The following is a 9,552-nucleotide window of genomic DNA, read 5'->3' on the forward strand; positions in this document are numbered from 1 at the left end:
TTAGTAAACAGTTAACACTCAACATAAAATACAAAGAAAGGAAATATGTATTCTTACTTTATATATAATTGTACATCAGGCATTACTTAAATGTCTGACATTAACATCAAACACAATGACAACATCATTGCTGACTATAGTTAACTTGCAAATCAATTTGACGTGAGGTAGACGTGACGTGACGTGAAACTCAGATTAATTTAATTAACACTGAATGCACTTCATTGGCTACTTGTTACAGAGGGCAGGAAAACGTATTTCTTAAGTCTATCATTGTTGTCATCTTGTAGCTTGTGGGGGATAAAGATGCATACATTTTTCACAACTTTATAACTAACTTAAACAACTTGGAGAAACATGTTCTCTGTTAGCTACAACAAGATGAGGTACTGAGTATACCGTTGTGTCACACTGAATATAGCAGGATTAACAAGAATGTATTTATTTGTGGTGGGGCACTTTATCTCTCCAGTAGGCCAAATGGGCAGGTGCTCAAGCCCCCTTTGAGGTCTATCTGTGCACATGCCTGGTTCAAAGGCTCAGATAGAGAAACTGGCCTCCAAACTAGGACTCAACCCAAGCCAAGAAGCAAGAAATCTTGGAGTGATTTTTAAGTGAATTTCAAGGCATATGTGTGGGGTGTCACGAAAAAGGCATTTATCATTTGAAGAACATCTCCAAAATGAAGCCATTTCTCTCTCTGAGCAACGCAGAGAGACTGATGCACACTTTTATAACTAGCACATTAGACTATTGTAACGCTCTCCTTTCTGGTCTAACGAAGAATACAGTAAATCAGCTACAATTAATCCAGAATTCTGCTACATGAGTGCTGACTAAGAACAGCAGGAGTGCACACATTATGCCTATTTTAAAGTCTTTGCACTGGTTACCTGTTAGTTTTTGTATTGATTTTGAAATTCTTTCATTAGTTTATAAGGCACTACATGGCCTTGGGTCAGGCTACCTCTCAGAAACGCTTATGGTTTATGAACCAGGAAGGCCCCTCAGCTCCTTTGGTTCTTCTCTTTTAGCTGTTCCACAAAGCAGAACAAAAACCTTTGGTGATGCTGCTTTCAGCCATTACGCTCTGCGCCGCTGGAGCAGCCTTCAGGAGGATCTGAGAGGAGCTGAAAATATTGATATTTCTAAACATAAACTAAAAAACCCATCAGTTTAGTCTGGATTTATGTAGTGTTTTATAATTTTATAGTTTTATTATTATATACCTCTTTTATTTATTATCTTTATCATTTATTCTATTCTATTGTATTTTATTAACATTTTGCTGTTTTATTATAATCTATTCATTCTTTGTAGTATTTCATAATTTTAATTTTTTTATTGTCATTTTTATTGCTTATATTATCTTTCATTTATATTAACTACCCGTCTTTTATTGTTGTCTTATGCAATTAATTCTTTTGCTTTTTAATTAATTATAAAAGCAGACAGGAGACTCACGCAGATTCAAGTATTTACTGGAGGCTTACAACAAAAATCAAACTTGTAACAGAAAGTGAGCCCAGTTAAAGGAAACTCTGGCTGACCATTTATGCTAAAGCACCTGAGTGCTCAAATGAAGGCTCTATATACAGTATACTCCCACAGACTAACAAGCTGATAGAGCAGGGCTGGTGATGGCTGATAGAGGGCAGCTGTGACAGCACAGCTCACATCCAGGGAGGCAGCCAGGGACCTCTGGTGGATCTATAACAGACAGAAGGGGTTAATATTAAGAAACATTGGAAATCTTGTCTATAGTTCTGACACGTTTTGTGAACTTGTGAAGCACTTTGAATTGAATTTGATTTGTTAAGAAGGTGCTATGTAAATAAAGTTTGATTGGTTGATTGATTGATTCATAATTTCTTCTTTCTTTCATTTTTTCCTTCCATCTCTTATTCTTATATTCATTTCTTTTCCCTCTTTTCCTCTTTCCCTTTATGTCTCCCTGGTTGGTGTAGTTCATTGGTATGCAGGACGATGTTGGCTGGTGTTTGCAGGGGAAGGATAAAGCGGTAATCAGTGCCAATGAAGCAACTCTTGTCCCGGAGCGCAAATGTGCCAACATCAGCAACACCACCAGACCATGTGTGTCGGTGTGTGTGTGTGTGAGTATGAGAGAGAGGGATCAGTGTCAAAGAGGTCAGACAGAGGTCACTGTCTTGGACGCAACTGTTATACGACTGCTTTTTTTCTCTGCACATTGCAGGCAGTGAAATATGATCACAGACATCAAAACACAACTTTCTCATTTTTTTGAGGTCTTGACTCTGACCTCACTGTATCGATTGGTGGGACTAATTGTTCTTTCTATGGACGTATGTTATACTCACTAGACATAAATGTTATACTTGTACAACCTTGGATACACTGGCCCAGTATGCATGGTCCTGATGCAACTGTTGTGAAATTTGGAAAATATGGGACTAGATGCATTCATTATTCTTGAAAACTCAATCATGCAAAATATCACTCATCAACACATTATCCTATCCACTCATATTTAAAAAGCAGGCGTGTGACCATAAGAAAACCCCAAATCCCTTTTTCAAAAATCTGGGTAAATCAGGGAAGGTGAGCACCGAAGATGTTGTGCCAAAGTGCCGATGAGCACAGCATCAAATGCCTCAGTAGACCAGCTAACTATTTAGTGGCTGACTGAGATTTCAGCTCCCAGCTGGCAGGTCTCACATGTCAGTGTGTGTAAGCAAACCTCACCCAGATAAATAAAGGTTAAAATGATTAACGCGTGTAGATCAGTGGCCTTAACTGTGATTATCCCCCTCCGCTGTTTGAACCAAAGCACATTCATCATCCTATTTTCTCAGCACATTAGCACACATTAACTATGTTTTTTTCTCTATTTCTGTTATCTCTGTCAATGAAATTATTTGATTTAAAGTGTTGACTGAATTTCTGGCATAGCAAAAAGTATTGACAGAGCTTCAGAGATTCATGACGTAATGCTCAAATCCAACATATTGTTTTCCTCTATCTATGTTCACATTCTCCTCTTTCCTATTTCTACCGTGTTTATTACGCCTGAGGTGTCATGTGAAGACCTGTGGACAGAAGTGAGAGAGGTCACATTGGAGTGAAATGGTCTGAAAGAGTGCAAGAATTCAAATTATGATAATGTGGTCGGTGAATCAGTTTTCAGCCTCAGGTCTGGATATGTCAATCTTTCCATCTTGCTCATGCAACACTATCTTTGGCAACAATTAAGGACAGGAAAATGTCTTGATATTTTTTTTAAATCATATCTGATGCAACATGATTCAGTTTGATTTCATACCAAAAAGAACAAGGCAGTCAACTTGTTATTGTGTTATGGTGTCCTTAGTCGAGAACAGTAAGTAAGTTTGAACACATAATGTCAAGATTTATTCCTGACCACTGCACATTTCACCGTGACATTCCACGTGCATTTGATATTTCTCTGCTAGTTGACAGCTTTAATTCTCCACTCAGTTTTTCCTACATCTTCTTTCAACAATGGTTAAATCTCACCCACTGCTAGAAAAATAAAATTTGCACAGCAGCAGAAAGAACAAACACAGAACAGGGCAAATAAATGTTTATACTGTACTGTGACATTAAAATAGAAACAGTTTTGAACTAACAGTGCCTCTGTGTAAATTTAACCAATACCACACATACAGTATGCATCACTCAGGATATTACTGTTCATATGAAAAAGCTCTGAACAATTATCATTAACTAAAATTCCACAGAAAGTTGCATCTAAGTGTGTTAATGGCTCTAAAGGGGCAAAGGTTTGAGTCAGCAAGTCTTTCCAAGAGTAACAGAGGAATTAACATTCATGAATTTAAATTACAAACTGGGCTTTAATTGTTAAAAGATGGATGGTATTAGGGGCTCTCTTTCTTTGATGGCACACGGTCAGGATTTTAGTCGAGTTGTGTTTGAGCTGCAGGCACAAACAAGCAGTACTCTCACCTCGACACCAGTGTTTTTTATTGACTCGCCCTGAATTTGGCTGTTAGCACAGACACAGTTGGGGGTGTGTCAGTTATTATCAGGCACCACAGTACAATACTGATGTCAAGCATTTGTGTGCTTTGCACTGCTCACCTGCTCAGACCATGGTTTACAGCATAAGCCTGCAGTTTATAGTATTATAATATATGTACCAGGGGGTGTCCCGATATACCAGTATTGACGATAACCGTGATATTTAAAAAATGAAATATTGACATCATGTTAATAACACACATATGATAATATTGTGTAAATATTCCAGCGCCTCTTAAAACCCCTTGACACTGTTAAGTACACAACTATGCTATGTACACAACTCCTGTCTTTACGTGGATTCTCATGTGACACATTTTTGGAAAGCTAAGATTCTTGTGATTCGATTGATGCAAACCATTTCAAGATATAATCACAACAGCAGGTACAATCAACGACTCTATCAGACCACCAACAAACAAACAATTACAAAATTCACGCTACTCAACTATGAAGCTGACAAAAATAGTCTTGTAACATTGACAGAGGTCTAGTCGATCCAATCCAGTAAAATATTTAGTCAAAAGCACATTATTACATCAATAAATATCCACTAACGACTGTCGCATCATTTCAAATTAGCCCGCAGATGTCCTAATCTTCCAACGTACTCTCTGTCATAACTCACATTAGCATGTAAACCATGGATATATAAAGAGAAACAAATGTAAAACTATAATGTAAACATTTGCCACATCTTGGTATCAAAATGGCGGTTGCAATCTGATCTTCTGACAGACACCTCACTTGATCCATAGAAGCTTCCATGACTTGTCCACAGCCTACAATAGCCAACAAGAGTCAGCGTTGAAAGGAGGTGCCTGCTCCTCTTCTTTCATGTAAAGACCAAGAGGAACATATTCTGCCGATGACTGGTGCTTCAAATAGCCAATGACATTCCGAAAATGACCATATGCTCCTTTATTGCTTTTTATAAGGCCACACATGGAAATTATGTACATATAAATAGTTTGCTGTGATTCACTTTTTATATGAACTGCTTTTCCACCATGGAACTTGTTTTGACTCTTTTATATGCACAAAGTTTAGTTTCAACAGGGGAACAAAGCACTACAATGTGTTTATGCTTCAGTTACTCTGAAGCAGGGGTTATTTGGTGCCTCTAAATCGCCTTTTTTGGAAGAAGTCTAGACATACCCTTGGAAAAATGTGTAAAATAATCATTTTCTGTGGTATTGTTATTAAATTTGAACTTGGACTCGGTAAGGCTCCATGCTGTGGTCCCATTGTGTTTTCCAGCTGATAAATCACAGCTATAGGTCATCGGCAGGCATCTGCATGCAAAAAAATATTCAGGTGGACATAAAAACCTTATACTTCAGTGTGTTCAAACTTCTTTGTAGAGTTATGGTTACCAACTCTCTCTCCACCTCCCTACACTCGTATTTTGAAATTAATTTGCCAGAAAAGAGGCAAAACACACAATAAACAAAGTTACAGATGATTTGACTGATAGCATTTTTTTTTTCAAATTTTCTATAGATAGTTCAATAATATCATTAATGTGAATTCTTTTGGCCACAATAATCGTGTTGTGAAAATCTGATATCGATACCAAGAAATGTGCACATGCACTGACTTTATTTAAATAGCATTCAAAATCTTCTTGTGGATGACATGTCCGTCAATTTGATATATAATATGTGATATAATTAAACAAAACAAGTTTTAGTTTCTATGGCTTGTGGTTGTCTCAGTCTCACAGCTATGCCACTGTGTTGCTTTTCATGTAATATTACTGAGGAATTTCCCACCCAATGCCGCAGTTCTCCTTAGACCACCGCACCAGGGTGAGCAAAAGTGTTATCTCCCCCCAAGTTAATTTAGTTGCCACGTATTTACTTGTGCCGATTCTGCACCTCTTGCACAAGGACATCAAGTTCCCCTTGGGCAAAGCTTTTGCGGCAGCTGTGCTGAAGACTGTTCTCATTAGAAAATGCAGAGTGCACCACTTTTGCAGAGAAGTAAAGGTGGTAATGATAAGACTGGTCATGACTGATGCTAGCCGCTAGCAAGCCAACTGATAACACATTCCTCCAAACTTCAACCCTTTTTATACTATGCTGTAGTTGTATGCCTCTGGCCTAGTCAGTTGCTACAGCTTGATTCTCATAAAAAGAGAATTTTATTTGTTTAAAACTACACTTTGTTTTCAATTAATTGCTATACTGCCACATTCAAATATCCCACTTGCCACCTGCTTACAACCACAGAGTAGACCTTGGAGGGTCTGACTTCAAAAACATTTGTGCACACGTGTTCAGTTTCTTTCAGAGTGGGCTGAAGCATTCGCATATGTTTTCCGCCTTTTGACTGTGACCTTAGCAGGGTGGGTTTATCTCACTGTGTGTAGATTCATCATGTGACTGCCTCCTGTGTGGCCTGGTTCCTTGTCTGACAGGCCAGCCTAATCTGCTATCAAACAGCCTTGCAGACCTTTGCCTCTTACAATGGCTGCCTAGCCCTGATTAGTGTGTGTGTGTGTGTGTGTGTGTTTGTGTGTGTGTGTGAGTGAATGGAGAAGTGGGAGACAATAAGGCATGATGTAGAGGGTTCAAATCAGGGGCAAGGTGGAACATTCTTGTTATGGATTGTAGGGCATTGAGACTGTACACAGGCATACACATACGCATCCAGTGCGCACATGTTAGTATACGCATGCCTGCACACACAAGCACACAATGATTAATTAAAGGCAAAGCTGTGTTGGGGAATTACCCATATTTCACTGTTGTAAAGTTGCAACAGTTATGCTGCAATCTCGTCACTAGAGCCCCTAGTGGCTCAGTAATATCAGGAGAAGCACAGAAACAGTAAATTTAGGAGCCAATCCTGTACTGCCTCATGATCCCTTTAATCTTCATCATGTCTTTCTGCACTGTTGTTCAGCTCATGCTCATATATGCAGTTTCTGTCATCCAGACACTATTTCACCTTGGATTTTTGCATTTTCACTGCTCAGCATACAATTCATAAAAAACTGAGCACAGTCAACCTCTAGCATTAGCTGCTCTTGGGATCAACCGTGCCAGAATATATGCTTTCTTTCATAACATTTATCATGATTGGAAAAAAACACTTCTACTTGAAAACTTGGATACAGGATACAATGGAGTACTGCATTAGCTGTTTGGTACTAGCTGCTGTGTTCATGCTTTACCCTCAGCAGGTTATTCCTCAACTTTTTGGCTACCAGATGACTTAAGGTTGACTCATAGTCATACAGCTGTACAGTACTATTACTATTATTATTACTCTGCTGATACACCCATACTAACATCTAGTGCTCCTGCATCTCCCTCCACCACTCCAATGTCTACCTTTTGTGCTTAACCTTTGGCATTGTTAATTTTTTTCATGTATGTGGTTGTTAAAGGGGGCTTAATTCTCCCTGGTTGCTGCTCTGATTCTTTGAGGACTCCTCCACAGAGCAGAGCCTTTTGTGCCAAATCTACAGTATGTACGTATGTACAATACAGTGCAAAGGTTTCAGGCACTAAAAGTAAAGTGAGGATGCTTTCAAAAATAATGCCATGAATAGTTTTCATTTATCAAGTAACTTCATACAAAGTGCAGTAAACAGAAGAAATCTAAATGAAATCAATATTTGTTGTGACCACACTTTGCCTTTAAAACAGCACCAGTTCTCCTCCGTACACTTGCACACAGTTTTTCAAGGTACTTGCAGGTAGGTTGTTTCAAGCATCTTGGAGAACTCTTCTGTGGATTTAGGCTGTCTCAGTTGCTTCTGTCTGTTCATGTAATCTCAGACTGACTCGATGATGTTGAGATCAGGGCTCTGCGGGGGCCATACCATCTGTTACAGGACTCCTTGTGATTCTTGTCTCTGAAGACAGTTCTTTATGACTCTGGCTGTATGTTTGGGGTCGTTGTCGTGCCGCAGAATAAATTTAGGACTTATCAGATGCCTCCCTGATAGTATTGCGTGATGAATACGAATCTTAACATCTAAGGTACCTAATACTTTTGCACAGTATGTATATCAATTTGCTCTAAATATTAAAATTCTTAGTGCAAGTCTCTCTGACCGAATTGTGATTAGTTTTCTAATTTTGGAATTTTAGTGTAGGTTTTCAAAAAGAAGTAGTAAAAGGTTGCTAAATGCCTGATACTTACCTGAACTAATTCTGATTGTTAACCCTTTGTAGAGGTGTTCCTTAAAGGAATAGTTCGACATTTTGGAAAATACTTATTCTCTTTTTTGCAGAAATTTAGGTGAGAAGATCAATATCACTCTGTATATGGTAAATATGAAGCTGCTGTAATGAAGCTGCCATAATATATCATTTTTACACCTTGTCTTTGTACGGGTTAAAGAAAAGTGATTATAATGTTTTAATTAGTGAGCTTTAGAGTTGTGGATTTTGTTACCTTTGGACAGACCCAGGCTGTTACCAGTCTTTGTGCAAAGCTGAGCTAGCTTCATGTATACCATACAGATATGACAGTGGTATCAATATTCTCTCAAACATCATCCTCTGCTCAAGGGGGATGCCTTGGTGATGGCTTGGGGAGTTACTTGTGTTGTCCAACAGTGAAGGGGACTCTTCTTGGGATGCTGAGACAGGAGTTGCCCCTTATCGGTGCTCTTTAGTGCTGCTTGGGGGATTGGATTGCTGTTGGTTGCTGTGGAGGGGCTGGTGTTGGTTCAGGTTTGGCTCAGACACAAACTCAATACACTTATACTCCTCTCTTCATGCTCTCTTCACATCCTCTTTGCTTTGTCTTTGCTTCTTTCATCTCTCACCCAGCACAAACAAACAACAGCACTGACCAGAGCCATCCCTGACAAGAGCTCTCCTCAGTTATCCTCCAGAGGCTCTATCTTATGATCCTTCTCACACTCATAACCCCTTACAACAGCACAAACCCCCATGTTTATGCATGAATAACCTGGCACTGTATTTACTTATATAGGTGACAATGGTATTTGATTACCTCTGTACTGTTTTATTTAGATGATTATTGGAATTTGTTTGTGGCTTTATTATTCTTTACCCCTTGTCTCACTTTCAGTGTATATTCTCCACACAGGGAGAAAGATAAACACTAAAATAACAAATGTTAATACAAATAAAATCTCCTCCACACTGGTGACAGCCAAAAATAATTAAATAAATAAATTTGTGCATAATAGGCTACAAGAAACCACCAAATGCAATTAGTGCAGCTGGTGTTTTGTGTTTCATTCTGTTTTTGCTAATTAGGAAGTTAAAGAAAGAACTGGACAGAGAGTCTCCTAAAAAGGACCCACTTTGTACAGCCACAGACAGAAAATTGAGAATGTTTCTTTTAATAACATCTTCTAAAACTTGAGGAATTTAACTGAACTGCCTTGATCACTAACAACATATTATACAATGTATTTTGTAAACTGTGATGGAGATTCCATCCTGTACCTTAATGAAATGTATTGAAAGAAGACAACAACCTGCACTACAACTTCAAGAGGAGGTATGGAGTATATCC

The sequence above is a fragment of the Thunnus maccoyii genome, chromosome 17 (genome assembly GCF_910596095.1).
Source record: "Thunnus maccoyii chromosome 17, fThuMac1.1, whole genome shotgun sequence".
NCBI classification, from domain to species: Eukaryota; Metazoa; Chordata; class Actinopteri; order Scombriformes; family Scombridae; genus Thunnus; species Thunnus maccoyii.